The following is a 19,522-nucleotide window of genomic DNA, read 5'->3' on the forward strand; positions in this document are numbered from 1 at the left end:
TCAATGAGATAATTGGGCCCTCTCAGTGAGGCTTGAGACCTGGTAAATCCATCCTGGACCAGATATTCACACTGCGCCAAATCCTGGAAAAGACCAGAGAAGAGCAAATCAACACCTACCATCTCTTTGTTGACTACAAAGCCGACTTCGATACTCCTTTACGTTCAAAGGTATTTCAAGCCATGTCTGAGTTTAGTATCCCTGCAAAATTAATAAGACTCTGCAGGATGACACTTGCTAATACGCGTTCCTCAGTAAGAATAGGAAATAATTTCTCCGAACCATTTAATACTAAACGAGGTTTCAGACAAGGAGACAGCCTATCGTGTGATCTCTTTAATATCCTGCTGGAGAAGATTATACGAGATGCAGATGTGAATAGATATGGCACACTTATCACAAGAGAACACATGCTACTCGCCTATGCCGATGACATCGATTTCATTGGTCGGTCACCGGAAGTAGTAACTGCAGCCTTTGAATGAATCGGAAAAGAGTCAGTGAAAATGGGTCTGGCAGGAAATGGAGATAAGACGAAATGGATGGTTTCAACTCCCAAAATGCCTTGCACAACCGAGCAGATAAAGAAAATGGAGAAAGTTGGGAATCACAATTTTGAGATAGTCAGTAACTTTATCTACCTCGGCACCGCCGTAACTGAAATGAATGATACCAGTTTTGAGATAAAGCGAAGAATAATCCTGGCAAACAGAGGCCACCTCTCGACAGACGAAGATTACACTATACAAGACACTGATACTACCCGTGCTGTTATATGGTTCTGACGCATGGGTACTTGTGAAAGCAGATGAGGCAGTGCTTGGAGTATTTGAGAGAAATATTCTTCGTAAAATATATGGACTAGTTTGCGTTAATGGAGAAGCGTAGTTACACGCATGAAAATACAACGGCTGCGTTGGCTAGATCATGTTGTCAGAATGGATTAGGAAGCTCCAGCAAAAAAGTCTTTTGAAGGCAAACACGGTGGTACGAACAAACCGGGAAGACCAAAAGCCCGATGGAAAGATCAAGTTGTGGGAGACCCTCGAAACTTGGTGTCAGAGATTTTAGAAAGAGCGCAGAAGATCGAGGAGCTTGGAACGCTATTCTACGTTCGGCTAGTAGAACAAATATTCTGTCATAGCCAATTAAAGTAAGTTGCGCTAGGCCCTTCGATATCCTTCTTCAATTTGGACACATCGGTTTAGATTTGGATATAGCTGCCATATAAACCGATCTCTCGATATTAGGTTTTGGGCCCATAAAAGACACATTTATTGTCCGATTTCGCCGAAATTTGGGACAGTGAGTTGCGTTAAGCTCTTTGACAATTTTTTTCCGCAATTTGGCCCAGATCTGTTCAGATTTGGATATAGCTGCCATACAGACCGATCTCTCGATTTAAAGTCTTGGCCCCATAAAAGGCACATTTGTATAATTTGATTTCGCTCAAATTTGACATAGTGACTTACATTAGGCTTTTCGACATCCGTGTCGTATATGGTTCAGATCGGTCTATATTTGGATATGGCTACCAAAAAAAACAATATTTTGTTTAACAAAATTGAACAATGACTTGTACTTATTACACCACTCAATGTCCATGCCGAATTTGATCTACAATAAATCGACCATATTTCGACAAAGATGCTATGGAAGCATAAATTAAGAATTTTTCACCGGATTATGATGAAAGGTGGTTTGTTTATACACCCGAGTTGTTGGGTATCCAAAGTTCGGCCCGGCCGAACTTAACGCCTTTTTACTTGTTTTTCATTGAGGTTCTTTTTTAATTTTTTTAATATCGAATTTCTAAAAATTTTTGTGCTGGATGATTAAATTTTCTTATTTTCTTAAAATTTGATTTCCATATAATATTGTAACTTATATCACTTGGCATTTGAGACAAACATCTGTTAACACACTACCCTATCAAGAAAGGTGGTTGCTCTGGAAAGCGATGGAAAAACCGTCATTTAGTTCATGTTCATGTGCCGATGCAGTTGAACGTTTTTTATACCAAATGTAAAAAGACACACACAAAATCACAAAAACAGCAAACAACAAGTCTACAACGAAAGTAGAACAAACAATAATCATTTATAATTTGATCAGATAAAAAATCAAAGAAAGAATTTCAGTGCAATTGAAAAAAAGTCACTAACAACACTCGTACGCAAATAAGCAAAATAAATAAAATTGTGCTACTAGCCGCCATTATAATAATCGAGGGTATTAACCAACACCATAATAGGCTGAGGACGGTGTGGTACTACATTACCAGAGTAGAAAAGGAAGGTAAGTGATGATATGGACGTTGTGTTTTCATTTGTAGGTGTTGAAAAGTTTTAAAATGTTTTTGTTTTATTATGAATGCTCTAGAACTGTCACAAGATTTTGTTTTTAGCTTTATTATTGGTTATGACATTTTAAGATATCTGCGAAAATGTAATATGAATTCTTGCAGTACAATTTTCTGGTGTAACAGTGGAAATTTTTCGATTTACTAGTTTTTAAATGAGTTTTAGGTATTCTTGGATGTTGAAACTATTTTCTGAAGGTCATAGTGAGTGTTTTGAACCGATTTGGACCGTACTTGGTTTCATGGATTTTGAGAGCTAAAACAAAACTGAACAAATGGAGGAAAATATTAATCAAATTAAAGAATATGGGAGCCATGTCTTAACATTACATGTTTTGGCACCTTTACAATCCGAAGGAACCAACGACAATAAAAAGTCTAAAATTTCTACAGACATACAAACATGTACAGATAGAGTAAACATGTTATCGCAATCACGAATATATATATATATATATATTTTATATAGTTTAGATCGACACTTCTCTATATATATCAAGCGGAATGATGAATTCGGAACACGGAAGTAATATAAAAGGATAACACAAACGCCAAAGTTATATTGTCATCCGTATAGGTAAGGGATTGTGATTCTCCACGAATGATTCTTAATAGTTGACATATCAGCAAAAGGACGCATTGTCTCCGTCGCCATCTCTGTAAAGTGTATAATGGAGAAAATATTTTTATATAACAAATAAAAAGGCGCTAAGTTCGGCCGGGCCCACCACCTCTGGTATATATGTAAACCACCTTTCATCAAAATCCGGTGAAAAATGCATACCTTATGCCCCATAGCAGCTATATCGAAAAATGTTCCGATATATCCAAAAATAAACCGATCTGAACCATATACAACAGGGACGTCGAAAAGCCTAACATAAGTCACTGTGTCAAATTTCAGTGACATCGGATTATAAATGCGCCTTTTTTGAGGCCAAGACTTTAAATCAAGATATCTGTCTACATGGAAGCTATATGCAAATCTTGATCGATCTAGACTAAATTGCAGAAATATGTGAAGGGGTTTAACTTAACCCTCTGTCCCAAATTTCGGCGACACCGGACACTAAATGCTTCTTTTGTGGGCCCAACACCTTAAATCGAGAGATCGGTCCATATGGCAGCTATATCCAAATCTGGACCGATCTGAGTGAAATTGAAGAAGGATATCGAAGAGCCCAACACAACTCACTGTCCCAAATTACGGCGACATCGGACAATAAATGCGCCTTTTATGACCCCAAAACCTAAAACCAAGAGATCGGTCCATATGGCAGCTATATCCAAATCTGGGCCGATCTGAGTGAAATTGAAGAAGGGCGTCGAAGGGCCTAACACAACTCACTGTTCCAAATTTCAGCAAAATCGGATAATAAATGTGGCTTTAGGAGCCTTAGACCCTAAATCGGCCGATCGGTCTATATGGGGGCTATATCAAGATATAGTCCGATATAGCCCATCTTCGAACTTAACCTGCTTATGAACAAAAAAAGGAACTGTGCAAAGTTTCAGCGCAATATCTCCATTTTTTAAGACTGTAGCGTGATTTCAACAGACAGACGAACAGACGGACGGACATGTCTAGATCGTCTTAGATTTTTACGCTGATCAAGACTATATATACTTTATAGGGTCTGAAATGGATATTTCGATGTGTTGCAAACGGAATGACCTCGGACGGAATCCTCGTCAAACACCTGTAGGTGAGCAATCTCGTGCCGGTCCAAAGGACCGATCGTCGTGGGAACAAGGTGACCATTGGTTATTTAAAGGCGCCAATAACTAGCCTTGTCATATCTAGCGTCATATACATTTGGTATTTCTGCAAGAGCCGGTGCCGCCCTGCCTCTCACTGAGACGCTCCGTTCGATACCGCTGATTGTCCACGATTGTCGTTGCAGCTACTCTGTATGGAGCATTCCACTATTCACAATCTGTGGAAGCGACCGGTAGCTGGCAGCTAAGCTTCTCGTAACAGCATTGAACACCACACAGTTCAGACCTCAATGTTCCAGCCTTTGTGGTGCTCACATCTATCCCGTCAATGGATATAAAAGTCGCAATGTATTACAGGTTCAGCATTTCCAGTATAATATCTCAAACTATTGATCCACATGAAGCGGGGTTGTTTGGTAGTTGTGTTACCATCAATCAATATTTTGAAGTCTAATTTTTATTGAGATAATAAAATATTCCAACACAATGTTACACACCTAAATATATACCTAACTAGCCATTTCGTTTCGAACACTTCAAAATATTGATCTGGGACCCCATAAAGTATATATGTTCCCTCGACATCCTGAGTCGATCTAGCAATGACCATCCGCCCGTCTGTGGAAATCACAATAGCGCTCGAAGAATGAAGATATTGCAGTCTACCATACTTAAAATCAGTCTCACTTCACTTACCAGTGAGCCATACTATATAGTGAACTTTATCTGCCAGATGTTATTGCACGATTCTGAATTTGACCCTTTCAGTTCAGTTTTAGACCCAAGATTACTCCCCACTACATTGTTATACCCACCACCATAGGAAAGCCAATGCGCAAGTGGTGGCGGTGGCAAGGTGGGAGTCTGTGGCCAGGAAAATATGACCAGCTGTTAACCGGAAAAGGACGATGGCGTGGCTGGCCTTCGATAAGGGGTTACTGAGTATGATGAGAAGAGTCAAAACCGGATACTGAGCGATGGGCTATCCATTCAATCTACCTACCTAACTGACTTGGAAGAAAATGTTGACAGGATCTTTTACAATAGGATGGGAGTATACTAATCTAGTCATCCCATTTGAAACACCTCGAAATATTGATCTAGGACCCCATAAAGTATATATATTCTTGATCCTCTCGACATTCTGAGTCGAACTAGCCATGTCCGTCTGACTGTCGAAATCACTATAGCGGTCGATCCATATCCATGGTGGTGAGTTTCCAAGATACGGCCCGGCCGAACTTAGTACGCTTTTACTTGTCTTGTTAATTATGAAGGCCCTCCTACTTAGGGTTACCATTCACCTCTACGATTTTTCGGTTTTAATACCCTACACCACTACTGTGGTACAGGGTATTATAACTAAGTGCATTTGTTTGTAACTTCCAAAAGGAATAGAGATAGGCCCATTGATAAGTATACCGATCGACTCAGAATCACTTTCTGATTCAATGTATCTATGTCCGCCTGTATGTCTGTCTATCCGTCAAAGAACAGGTCGCAGTTTCCATCCGATTTTCTTCAAATTAAGCACAGGCATGTTTTTCTAGGCCGATAAAGAACAAAGCTTATTGAAATTGGAAAAAATCGGTTCAGATTTGGATATAGCTTCCATACATATGTTCGTCCGATTTGGACTAAAATTGCAATTTTATCATCATTTGTAAACCGATACTCACTAAACTATGTACTGTTCTCCTATAGGTCTCGACATTTTTGGCGTATATTATAAAAATCGGTTCAGATTTAGATATGGCTTCCATATATATGTTTGTCCGATTTGGACTACAGTTTCATTTATATCGTCATCTGTAAACCGATCCACACGACCGGTCTTCCGATCTTCACAAAATTTGACACTCTTCTGATGACTGATGAATTTTATAGAAATTTGTTTAGTTTTAGATAAAGCTCCCATTTATATGCATTTCCTGATTTTCACTTTAAAGGTCTTCGCTAACCCATTTATCAATCGATCTTCTCAAAAATTTGCACAACGATTTACTCTATGGCTCCTACAATATGTACGAATTTTAATCGAAATTTTACTAATCAAATTTAACCAAATTTTAAATTCGACGGCTTAGCTTGCATATCCAATGTGGTGTAGGGTATCAAAAAGTCGGCTTCGCTCGACTTTAGCCCATCCTCACTTGTTTTAAGATCAGTTAGGTATCCGTTTTCTAAGAGTAAGGAAAGAGAACCAGATCTTGTAACGACTATTTGGATTCCTAGCCCTAGGTTAGGTTGAATGAGTTGCCCACCATAGGTGAGTTCACTCAGAGGCCAATTTGTCCCATTGTGATACCCTAGAATGAAAGAGAAGAGAAAGAAGATGTGAGACCTTGGGCCATATCCAAAGGTTATTCTCGAATACACGATTAGGCTACGTTGAATGGATTGCCCACCATATGTGAGTTCACTCAGAGGCCAATTTGATCCATTGTGATACCTTAGAATAAAAGAGAAGAGAAAGAAGATGTGAGACCTTGGGCCATATCCAGAGGTTATTCTCGAATACACGATTAGGCTACGTTGAATGGATTGCCTACCATAGGTGAGTTCACTCAGAGGCCAATTTGTGCCATTGTGATTCCTTAAAATGAAAGAGAAGAGAAGGAAGATGTGAGACTTTAAGCCAGATCCAGAGGTTATTCTCGAATAGGCTACGTTGAATGGATTGCCCTGAATATGTGAGTTCACTCAGAGGCCAATTTGCCGCACTGTGATACCCTAGAAAGAAAGGGAAGAGAAGCAAGATGTGAGACCTCGGACCATATACAGAGATTACACACGAATAAAAGAAACAGGAAGAATGAAGAACCAGTGCGGGGGATGAAAACGCCTATCCCACCCGCCATCACATATGTAACTTCGCCAGATTTCCATTATGGTGCCGGATGGAAATCTGGCGAAGTTAAAGTCGTTAAATTCACAAATCTCAGCAGACATCCCATAGGTACATTCGCAAGATTACCCAGATTACAGAAGAACCCAGTCCCAAGAAAGGAGAGCCTGCGTCCCTACAGACCCGAACTTGAGCAGAGCAAATGCTCGATAGTCTCATCTTCATCAAGACAACTCCCGCAGAAGTCATTGTGCGGTTTTCCCATGCACGCGGCCATAGGGCCAATGGTACAGAGTCCGGTTATGATCCCTGTCAATGTGCTCAGCTATCTCTTGTGGAACGCCAGTATCTCATTCGTCCTCCTCCTGTCGATAACAGGCCATAGTGCCTTAGCTGCCCAGCAATCATCCGCTGAGTTCCATCTCGCCTCATACCCCGCTTTGGCCATCTCCTCTATTATGTTCAGTAGTTTGACAAATATCACGTAGACCCTCCAATCCTAAACCTCATCGAATAGATTTTCCGAACGGATTGTCAAACCTCCTCCCTATTCCTATTGACAAAGGTAGCAGTGTTACCAATTTAAGTGTTATTAGGTCGTTGCAATGCAGTGCATGCAATGCAATTTGCCCATTAACATTCCATTGAGTGCTTTCCGATGTAAGTTTAAGCTCGATGATAAGGGGCCGCCTTTTTATAGCCGAGTACGAACGGCGTGCATCAGTGCGACACCTCTTTGGGAGAAGTTTTTACATGGCAAAGTACCTCACAAATGCCGCCAGCATTAGAAGGGGATTACGACCGCTGAAAATTTGTTTTCATATGTTCTCTCCCGGAGTTGAACCCAGGCGTCCAGCGTCATAGGTGGACATGCTAACCTCTGCGCTTCGATTGCCTCCTTATTAGGGCGATAGTGCTCAAGAATATTGCCAGGGCTTGGCCCCACTTTATAATGTTGTGATTAGAATTCGCATCGCACCCGCGCTAAGTACAATCCAAATCGATCTATAACCTTATATAGTTCCTATATAAACCGATCTCCCGGTCAAAAGCGATCTATAACCTGATATAGTCCCTATATAAATCGATTTCCCGTTTTGTGATCCTGGAAACCGCAATTGTTATCCGATTTGTCTGAAATTTTGCAAGTAGTGGTTTATTATGACTTCCAGCATCCATGGGAAGTATTGTTCAAATCGGTCTATAACCTGATATAGCTCCCATATACTCGATCTCTAGATAAGTCTTCTATGGACCCTAGAAACTAAAATTTTTGCCTGATTGTTAAGTCCAAATGAGGAATATGTATATATATATATATATATATATATATATATACATATATAAATGTCCTACAACTTAGTTCATTTGTGGAAACTTTAGCTGATTTCCTTAGATTGGGCGTGTTGAACGTTTTTTATACCCTCCTCCATAAGATGGGGGGTATACTAATTTCGTCATTCTGTTTGTAACTACTCGAAATATTCGTCTGAGACCCCATAAAGTATATATATTCTTGATCGTCGCGACATTTTATGTCGATCTAGCCATGCCCGTCCGTCTGTCTGTCGAAAGCACGCTAACATCCGAAGGAATGAAGCTAGCCGCTTGAAATTTTGCACAAATACTTCTTATTAGTGTAGGTCGGTTGGTATTGTAAATGGGCCATATCGGTCCATGTTTTGATATAGCTGCCATATAAACCGATCTTGGGTCTTGACTTCTTGAGCCTCTAGAGTGCGTAATTCTTATCCGATTGGAATGAAATTTTTCACGACGTGTTTTCTTATGATATCCAACAACTGTGCCAAGTATGGTTCAAATCGGACCATAACCTGATATAGCTGCCATATAAACCGATCTTGAGTCTTGACTTCTTGAGCCTCTAGCGGGCGCAATTCTTATCCGATCAGAATGAAATTTTGCACGACATGTTTTGTTATGATATCCAATAACTGTGCCAAGTATGGTTCAAATCGGTTCATAACCTGATATAGCTGCCATATAAACCGATCTTGGGTCTCCAACATATAATTTAATTGTGGTCCGAACCGGACCGTATCTTGATATCGTTTTAATAGCAGAGCAACTCTTTTCTTATATCCTTTTTAGCCTAAGAAGAGATGCCGGGAAAACAACTCGACAAATGCGATCCATGGTGGAGGGTATATAAGATTCGGCCCGGCCGAACTTAGCACCCTTTTCCTTGTTTCTTTTTGTGGATGCATCGGTAACTCTTCAACGATATGGGGCTGTTCGATCACAGATTACGTTTGGACAAAATTATCAATCAGTCCTGTCACCTCAAAAAACTCATAATTCATAACAAAGTTATCTTTACAAGCAACTTTCGACTAAGTGCTTCAAAAAGCTCTACAAAATTTTAATGTTTTTTTTCATTAATGTGAAGCGTATCCGCTTTAAAATTATTCTAGTAACAAAATAACTAATATTCTAATCTAGGAAAGTACATATATAAAAAATTCCCTATACGATGAGTCATGACCCTCTAGAATGTGTTCTGAGCAAATACTCATGAGAGTGTTTTCAAAAATCAATGTCAATGACTAGCTGTGGCAGGCAAAACTTTAGACGACCTAGACAATTTGTTAAAAGGACATTTTTGTAACATGTGTATGGCGTTCGAACAGAACAATTATAAAGCACACACACACACACAAATATAATTAACACCTGTCCACAGAGATTTAATACTCTTATGAGCTAAAGGGTGATTTTTTTGAGGTTAGGATTTTCATGCATTAGTATTTGACAGATCACGTGGGATTTCAGACATGGTGTCAAAGAGAAAGATGCTCAGTATGCTTTGACATTTCATCATGAATAGACTTACTAACGAGCAACGCTTGCAAATCATTGAATTTTATTACCAAAATCAGTGTTCGGTTCGAAATGTGTTCAAATTTTGACAAATTTTGTTCAGCGATGAGGCTCATTTCTGGTTGAATGGCTACGTAAATAAGCAAAATTGCCGCATTTTGAGTGAAGAGCAACCAGAAGCCGTTCAAGAACTGCCCATGGATCCCGAAAAATGCACTGTTTGGTGTGGTTTGTACGCTGGTGGAATCATTGGACCGTATTTTTTCAAAGATGCTGTTGGACGCAACGTTTCGGTGAATGAACACATTTCGAACCGAACACTGATTTTGGTAATAAAATTCAATGATTTGCAAGCGTTGCTCGTTAGTAAGTCTATTCATGATGAAATGTCAAAGCATACTGAGCATCTTTCTCTTTGACACCATGTCTGAAATCCCACGTGATCTGTCAAATACTAATGCATGAAAATCCTAACCTCAAAAAAATCACCCTTTATTATATACAGAAAAAGGGGTTAGAAAAAAATTGTGGACAAATTCTAGTCAACAACGTTAGTTTGTTATTTTGCATAAGTAGAATATAGAATATTTAACGATACCATGGAAAAACGACGCACAGTGGGAGAAAATCGAAAAAAAAAACAGTAAGGAAGGACAAAAATACCGGTAATACCCTACACCTACCCTATAAGTACAATGTGGGAGCTATTTCCAATTCTGAACCAATTTTGATGAACCTCGGCGGATGATTTCAGATGGGTTATAAAACAATCCGTATCAAATTTCGAGCAAATATTGGGTTGCCCAAAAAGTAATTGCGGATTTTTCATATAGTCGACGTTGACAAATTTTTTCAGAGCTTGTGACTCTGTAATTGCATTCTTTCTTCTGTCAGTTATCAGCTGTTACTTTTAGCTTGCTTTAGAATAAAAGTGTAAAAAAGTAGATTTGATTAAAGTTCATTCCAAGTTTTATTAAAAATGCATTTACTTTCTTTTAAAAAATCCGCAATTACTTTTTGGGCAACCCAATATGTTCAAAATTATGGCAAGATTAGTCAAAAATGCGCTGGCTCTTGGAGTGAAAATCGGGCGATATACATTTATGACAGCTATATTTAAATCTGAACCGATTTCCATAAAATCCACCAGTAATGTGGAGAGTCAAGAGAAAATCCTTCCTGCCAAATTTCGCGAGAATCGGTTAACAAATGACAATTTTATTGCAATACTAGCTGACCCGGGCCCGCTCCGCTGCGCCTTCTTTTACTTTATATGGAACAAAAGTTCCTTGGAATATTTATTTTCGACAATTTAAGATCTTTTAGTGAAATACCATGCTAACTTGACTAAGAGTTTAACAATATAAGTGCCTTTATCTGAATCCCATATGATCTCTATTGGTATACGAATTTAATTTTGGATGTATGTTGTACTCCATTCTTAAAATACTTCATTCCAGGCCGATATTCTCATGATGTCTGATTTAGTTGTGTTTTCGGGGGAGAGGTTGTCCCCCATATACTTGGCCCTGAAAAAATATCAGCATCGTGCTCTTCTCTCATATACCATTTATTTAAACCGCATATTGACATTGGCTTAAGAGGAGTTTACAGGATGAGGCGTCCCCCAAACACATGGCCACAAAATAGGTTATCAAATTCGTTTTCTAATCTGAAATACCTTTCATTTGAGCCACATATTGGCATGGTCGAAAAATTTTTACCCTTTGGGGATGTTTTGGAAAGGGGTAATGCCCTAAATACATGGTCCTACATTTGGATATCAAATTCGAATTCTACTCCCAAATACCTTTATTTGAGCCCCATTTTTCGATGTTCACTAAAAAATTGCTGTTTGTGGGATACTTTGGGAAAGGGGTAGACCCCCAGAAAATTGGTCCCAAAAATGGGTATCAATTCTTGCTCTACCCCCAATGCCTTTCATTTAAGCTCCACATTGACATGGTCGGTAAATATGCCCGATTTAGGGGTGTTTTGGGGATTGGGGTGGCCCCCCAAACACTAAGCCCGGAAAATATATCAGCAACGTGCTCTATTCTCATATATCTATATATCATTTATTTGAACCCCATATTGCCATTGCCCTCAAAATTGGATATCAAATTCGTTTTCTAATCTCATTTAAACTCCTTATTGCAAAAGTCAGCCAATATGTCCGGTTTGGGGTATTGGCCCTAAAAACTTTGAATATTTAGGAGGCAAATTGTCTTGGTGAGCAAATACGTCCTATTTGGGGGTTGTTATGGTGGTGGGACGTCCCCTGGACAGTTGGCCCCTAATGTTGATATCAGATACATGGCCTACTCCCACATACCTTTAATTTGAGCCCCATATTTCCATAGTAGGCAAACATGACCGGCTTGGGGGGTGTATTGGGGGATGGGCGGCCACTCAGTGACATGACCTTGAAAATGTATATCGGATTCGTGTTCTACTATAAAAACCCTCTTATTTGAGCCGCATATTGCAATAGTCAGAAAATAGTTACTATTTGGGTGGTTTTGTGGGGGTGGTGTGGCCCCATAGACTCTTTTCTTGAATATTGATATCAAAGTCGTGCTTTATTCTCAAAGACCTTTCATTTGAGCCCCATATTGCAATGGTCGTAAATTTGTCGCCTTTGGGGGAAGTTTTTGGTGTGAGGCGGCCACCCAAACACTTGGCCCCATATTTGGATATCAGATTCGTATTCTACATTCAAATACCTTTTATTTAAGCCCCATATTACCATGGTCAGTAAATAAGTCCTGTTTGGGGGATGTTTTGGGAAAGGGGTGGACCCCCAGAAACGTGGTCCCACATTTGGATATCATATTCGTATTCTACTCGCAAATACCATTCATTTGAGTCCCATATTGCCATAGTCGGTAAATAAGTCCGATTTAGGGGTGTTTTGGAGCTTGGGGTGGTCCCCCTAGCACTTGGTCCGACAATTGGATATCAGATACGTTTTCTTATCCTAAATACCTTTCATTTGAGTCCCATATTATAGTGATTGGTCTAAATATATGTTTGGTAGGTTGTAGGGTGGGGCAACCCCCCTAGGTACCCCATCCGAAATTTGGATACCAAATTTTTATTTTTAGGGTACTATATGAGAGCACACAAAATTTCGCTTAAATAGCACCACCCATCTCCGAGATCTGGCGTTTCTGAAAATTAGGGTAAGGGAAGGGTCCGCCCCCCTTCAGATATCAAAAAATGTAGTACCCTATTTTCACTACGGGGTCAATATGTACCATCTGTGGAAATTTCAAGAAAATCGGTTCAGCCGTTTCAGCAAACAAACAAACAAATCTACAAACAAACACAAATTGATTTTTATATATAAGATTAAAAACCAATCTAAACCACATTAAGGTCGGAAATCGTGAGGCTCAGAAAAGCTCACTGTTTCAAATTTCAACGAAATCGGGTAATAAATAAAGCTTTTATGGGCTTCAGACCCTTTATCGGCAGATCGGTCTATATAGCAGCTGTATCTAAATATAGTCCCATCTGTACCATACTTTTTGTCGGATGTTGGGAGGCTTAAAATTGCGCACTACTCCAAATTTCAGCGAAATCGGATAAAAAATAAAGCTTTTATGGCCTTCTGACCCTTTATCGGGAGATGGGTCTATATGGCAGCTATATCTAAATGTAGTCCGATCTAAACCATATTTACGACAGATGTCGGGAGGCTTAACATAACCCACTGCTTTAAATTTCAGCGAAATTGGTTAAAAATAAAGCTTTTATGGGCTTCAGACCCTTTATCGGCAGATCGGTCTATATGGCAACTATATCTAAATATTGTCCTATCTGTACCATATTTTTGTCGGATGTTGGGAGGTCTGACCATATTAAGGTCAGATGTCGTGAGGCTTAAAACTACTCACTGATTCAAATTTCAGCAAAATCGGATGAAAAATAAAGGTTTATGAGCATTAGACCTTTTATCGGTCTATATAGCAGCTATATCCAACTATGGTCCGATTTGGCCCGTTCAAGAACCAGCGTGCATCAAAAAGACGTATCTGTGACAAATTTCAGCACAATATCTCACTTTTTGAAGCCTCTAGAGTAATTACAACAGACGGACGGACAGACGGATACACGCATAGACACACGGACATCGTTAAATCGTCTTAGAATTTTACAACGATCCGAAATATATATACTTTGTAGGGTCGGAAATTGATATTTCGATGTGTTGCAAACAGAATGACTAAATGAATATACCCCCTATCCTACGGTGGTGAGTATAAAAATGAGAAAAAAAGCATTTTTTGTTAAAAAAAGGTTTTTTAATTAATGAGCCTTTTTTGAAAAAACTTGCTCAATACCTTAATTTTTATACCCACCACCGAATGATAAGGGTATATTCATTTTGTCATTTCGATTGCAACACATCGAAATATCCATTTCCGACCCTATAAAGTATATATATTCTTGATCAGCATAAAAATCTAAGACGATCTAGCCATGTCCGTCCGTCTGTCTGTTGAAATCACACTTCAGTCTTTAAAAATAGAGATATTGAGCTGAAATTTTGCACAGATTCTTTCTTTCATCTCAAGCAGGTTAAGATAGAAGATGGGCTATATCGGACTATATCTTGATATAGCCCCCATATAGACCGATCCGCCGAATTAGGGTCTTAGGCCCTTAAAAGCCACATTTATTACCCGATTTTGCTGAAATTTGGGACAGTGAGTTGTGTTAGGCCCTTCGACATCCTTCTTTAATTTGGTCCAGATCGGTCTAGATTTGGATATAGCTGCCATATAGATCGATCTCTCGATTTCAGGTTTTGGGCCCATCAAAGGCGCATTTATTGTCCGATGTCGCCGAAATTTGGGACAGTGAGTTGTATTGGGCCTTTCGACATCATTCTTCAATTTGGCCCAGATCGGTCCAGATTTGAATATATATCGATCTCTATATTTAAGGTCTTGCGCCCATCAAAGGCGCATTTATTGTCCGATGTTGCCGAAATTTGGAACAGTGAGTTGTGTTGGGCTCTTCGACATTCTTCTTCAATTTGGCTCAGATCGGTGAAGATTTGAATATAGCTGCCATATAGACCGATCTCTCGTTTTAGAGTTTTGGGGCCATAAAAGGCGCATTTATTATCCGATTACGCAGAAATTTGGGACAATGAGTTAAGTTAAGCCCCTCGAAATACTTCTGCAACATTGCACAGAGAGGTCCAGATTTGAATATAGCTGTCATATAGACAGATCTCTCGATTTGAGGTTTTGGGCCCATAAAAGGCGCATTTATTGTCCGATGTCGCTGAAATTTGAGACAGTGAGTTGTTTTAGGCCTTTCGACAGATATCAATATAGCAGCCATATAGACCGATATAGGGCTTTTGGGCGCATTTGTTGTCCGATGTCGCCGAAATTTGAGACAATGAGTTGTGTTAGGCCCTTCGACATCATTCTTCAATTTGGCTCAGGTCGGTTCAGATTTGGATATAGCTGCAATATAGACTGATCTCTCAATTTAAAGTCTTGCGCTCATAAAAGCCACATTTATTATCCGATTTTGCTGAAGTTTGTGACAGTGAGTTATGTTGGACCCTTCGACATTCTTCTTCAGTTTGGCCCAGATCGGTTCAGATTTGAATATAGTTGCCATATAGACCGATCTCTCGATTTAAGGTTTTGGGTCTATAAAAGACGCATTTATTGTCCGATATCGCCGAAATTTGGGGACAGTGAGTTGTGTTAGGCCTTTCGACATCATTCTTCAATTTGGCCCAGATTTGAATATAACTGCCATATAGACCGATCTCAAGATTTAAGGTCTTGCGCCCATTAAAGGCGCATTTATTGTCCGATGTCGCCGAAATTTGGGACAGTGAGTTGTGTTGGGCCCTTCGACATTCTTCTTCAATTTGGCTCAGATCGGTCCAGATTTGGATATAGCTGCCATATAGACCAATATCTCGTTTTAAGGTTTTGGGCCCATAAAAGGAGCATTTATTGTCCGATGTCGCCGAAGTTTGGGACAGTGAGTTGGGTTAGGCTCTTCGACATTTTTGTGAAACTTGGCCCTTGGCCCCAAAAAAGGCGCATTTGTATTTCAATTTCACTGAAATTTGACACATTGACTTATGTTAGGTTTTTCGACATCCGTGTCGTATATGGTTCAGATCGGTTTATTTTTAGCCATAGCTACTAAAAAGACCAATATTTTGTTATACACAATTGAACAATGACTTGTACTTATTAGTATTTGGTCCAAATCGGAACACATTTCGATATAGCTGCTATGGGGCATAAGGCATGCATTTTCATGGGATTTTGACGAAAGGTGGTTTACATACCCGGCTTACTAGTTTTACTAGTTTTTTACTATTTTTTTTTTTCGATTTTCTCCCACTGTGTGACGTTAAATTATTTATGTATGTATATATGTATCATAGCCTTATTCGAAATTTCTATTTAAAGGTCTTGTACAACTTTGCAATGCAAATGTTGACTAACTCAAATAGACCTTCGAAGATTTCAAACAACTTTTCTAAACAAATGTACTGAATCAGTTAGTATATAAACCTTCTGTATTCTTAGCAATAGAATTGGATATACATTTCAGACGGTTTCTATTTCAAAATAAAGACTTACACAGTCTATCTTTGAATATATTGAAATGGTCTAAAACGGTTTTGTATCTCTTTCTTTCTAAGAAGACCATATTCTACGCCTATTTACCCATTCCATTTCAATTAAATTTTCAATCATATAAAAATTTGTGAACAGTTATTGTAGCAACAAATCAAAAAAAAAACTTTTCCAATTGTTATCTAAGCCAAATCTATTTTTAACACCAAAACAAATATGTGGCTCGGAACTAAAAAAAACATATTGGTCATCGTAGAACTTTGAGAGAGTAGTGTTTAAAATGAACCAAAACTAAGAAAAAGCTTTTTAACGATTTCTGTTTAGTAAATAACAAAAGTGTGAAAAGAAACGAAAACAATTAGGTGCTAATAGGGTTAATAACGAAAAAGTGAAATGGAAAATTGCATAGAGCAGTAACTAGTTGATCTTTATACTTTAAACTGTCTGGCTACATCTTGAAAAATAAAGATGCAAAGGCATTGTTGTTTAAGCACAACTCGGTAAGATGGGAACTTTATTAACTATACCATTGCTGAACTATTGAACTCAACTGATTTAAAAAAAAAATTATATACCCATTGGGACGTCAACCAACACACCTCATGTAACGTTATAATTTACTAAAAATCCGACAAAAAAAGGTGCCTCCTACAACTATAGCAAATAATCGAATGGTAAGTTCGGCCGGGCCGAATCTTGGGAACCCACCATGCCCAAATAAGACCAAATCTTGCGTACCCACCACAATGCAAATGCCAATTTTGGCCATGAACATTTCACTAAGGAACAGGGGCAAACTTCTCACCTATCAATGAGTGCAGTCCAATTCAAGTTTAAGCTCAATCATAAGGTGCCTTCGAGTCCGAACGGCGTACCGCAATGCGACACCCGTTTGGAGAGAAGTTTTACATGGCATATTACCTCACAAATGTTGCCAGCATTAGGAGGGGAAAGCCACAGCTGAAAATTGTTTCTGATGGTCTCGCCAGAATTCGAACCCAGGCGTTCAGCGTCATAGGCGGACATGCTAACCCACCACCATGGATTCCGCTTAAAATGTACCCTTATTAACTGAGTTTCTGTTTAAATTATTTTGGTCTCAAGAAGTCATACCGGAATATCGGTACTCAGGGAGGCCTATATCACCGTATTGGCCGATTCAAATAAAATTGGCGTTGTTAGTCAAAAGATATGGTTGTGGGCTTATTTTCAGCTAAATCAAGTGAAAATTGAGGATTATACAGGCTGACGTAGTGAGGGAGGGGCCCTCGGCCCCTAGCCCCACTCAAAATTATTGGGTCTATAGAAGAAAATTTAAATGAAATTTATTCTAATCACAAAATTTTAGTTAAACTTTTTAAAATGACAAAATTTCAATTTCATAGTATTATGCAGAGACAAAATTTCGATCAGACCAGAGCCAACATAAAATTGTTTTTCCTAAGTACAAATTTTTTATGACTTTTTTTTTGAACTGAAATTTTTCTATATAAAGTTAAAACATAAAAGATTTTTTTTTCGAAAGTCAAAATTTCAATGAAATATTGCCTAAAGGCAAAATGGTGCTCAGGCCTGGGCATCTTCGAAATTATTTTTTCTAGAAGAAAGATATTGATATATTTCAATAACATCTTTTCAAATGAAAACATTTCCTAAAATATTTTCTATAGACAATTTCCCATAAATATTTTTAAAGACAAAGTTTTAACCCATTACGCTTGACCCTATATTCCCTTGTCCAATTTGGATGAAATTTCACATATTCATAATTTACAGCATTTATGTTGACGAAGGCATTTTTATACCCAACACCCCCACTGTAATACTAATGCAAATTTACCCATGGACATTCCACTATGGAAAAGGGCCAAACTTCTCACATATCAATGAGGGCTATCCGATTCAAGTTTGATCTCAATGATAAGGGATCTTCTTTTTTTAGGCGAGTCCGAACGGCATGCGGCAGTGCGACACTTCTTTGGGGAGAAGTTTCTACATGGCTGTCATACCAAATGGTACAGTACCTTACAAATGTCGCCATTATTGGGAGGGGAAAACCACCGCTTCTATTTTTTCTGATGTTCTTGCCAGGATTTGAACCTAGGCTTTCAGTGTCGTAGGCGGACATGCTAACCGCTGCGCTACGGTGGCCTCCAGTGGCCCCTCCACCACCACTGTGGTACAGGATATAATAAGTTTGTGAATTTGTTTGCAACGCTAAGAAGCAGTAGAGCTAGACGCATTGATAAGTATACCGATCGACTCAGAATGACATTCTGATTCGATGTCCCTCTGTGAGTCCATGTATTCTTGTAACCAAGGCACAAGTCGTATTTGTTGTCCAATCGTCATGAAATTTTGCACAGTTCACTTTTTTGGCTCAAGGACAAACGCTATTGATTTTGGTTAATATCGGTTTATATTAAGATATAGCTCCCATATATATGTATCGCCCCATTTGCACTTTAATGGCTGTAGAAACTACAATTTTCATCCGATCTGCATAAAATTTGTGCGCGGATTGTTTTGTTAGTGATCTTAGCCTATCTGCAAGTTTCATCAAAATCGGTTCAGATTTGGATATAGCTCCCATATATATTTATAGCCAGATTTGCACTTATGTGGCCGCAGTAAAAACAATTTTCTGTATCTGTATACATATTATCTATTGCCCGAATTTAAAATTGTGGGGAAAAAAGTTAGCTGAAAATATCCAAGACTGTCTGTTAAACATAAGTAGTTCATTTTGGTGCTATTGTAGCAGAAGTTATGCTATTACAGCAGTAATACTGCAATAAATGACTGCTGCTTAATTATGAAGGGGATGTAGGAAGAAAAAATAGAACACATATGTAAATGTGTGTCTCAGTGGAGATGTTTATAATCACCACTGAATGTATACTTTCCATAACTTTTTTTCTTTAAATTTAGATACAAAAGGCCATACCATGTGCACATTAGTAGAGTAACAAGAAAAAAGTAAAAAGGCGTTAAGTTCGGCCGGGCCGAACTTTGGATACCCACCACCTCGGATATATATGTAAACTACCTTTCATCAAAATCCGGTGTAAATTGCATACCTTATGTCCCATAGCAGTTATTCCGAAATATGTTCCG

The 19,522-nt window shown here is 38.8% G+C and overlaps 1 protein-coding gene across 2 annotated transcripts in view; it reads left to right on the top strand.

Annotated features, from left to right (window-relative positions):
* The first annotated feature begins 1,988 nt into the window (after positions 1-1,988).
* Positions 1,989-19,522, top strand: part of LOC106087354 (CD63 antigen) — a 39,149-nt gene continuing 21,615 nt past the window's right edge. Inside the window, exon 1 of one of the 2 annotated variants that reach the window (XM_059364869.1) lies at positions 1,989-2,298. The gene's annotated coding sequence lies outside the window, so the exon portion shown is untranslated. Of the gene's footprint in view, positions 2,299-16,843; positions 16,906-19,522 lie in introns of those variants that run through there. The other variant, XM_013252372.2, reaches the window with a different exon arrangement.

This window comes from Stomoxys calcitrans, chromosome 3 (assembly GCF_963082655.1).
Source record: "Stomoxys calcitrans chromosome 3, idStoCalc2.1, whole genome shotgun sequence".
Classification (NCBI taxonomy): domain Eukaryota; kingdom Metazoa; phylum Arthropoda; class Insecta; order Diptera; family Muscidae; genus Stomoxys; species Stomoxys calcitrans.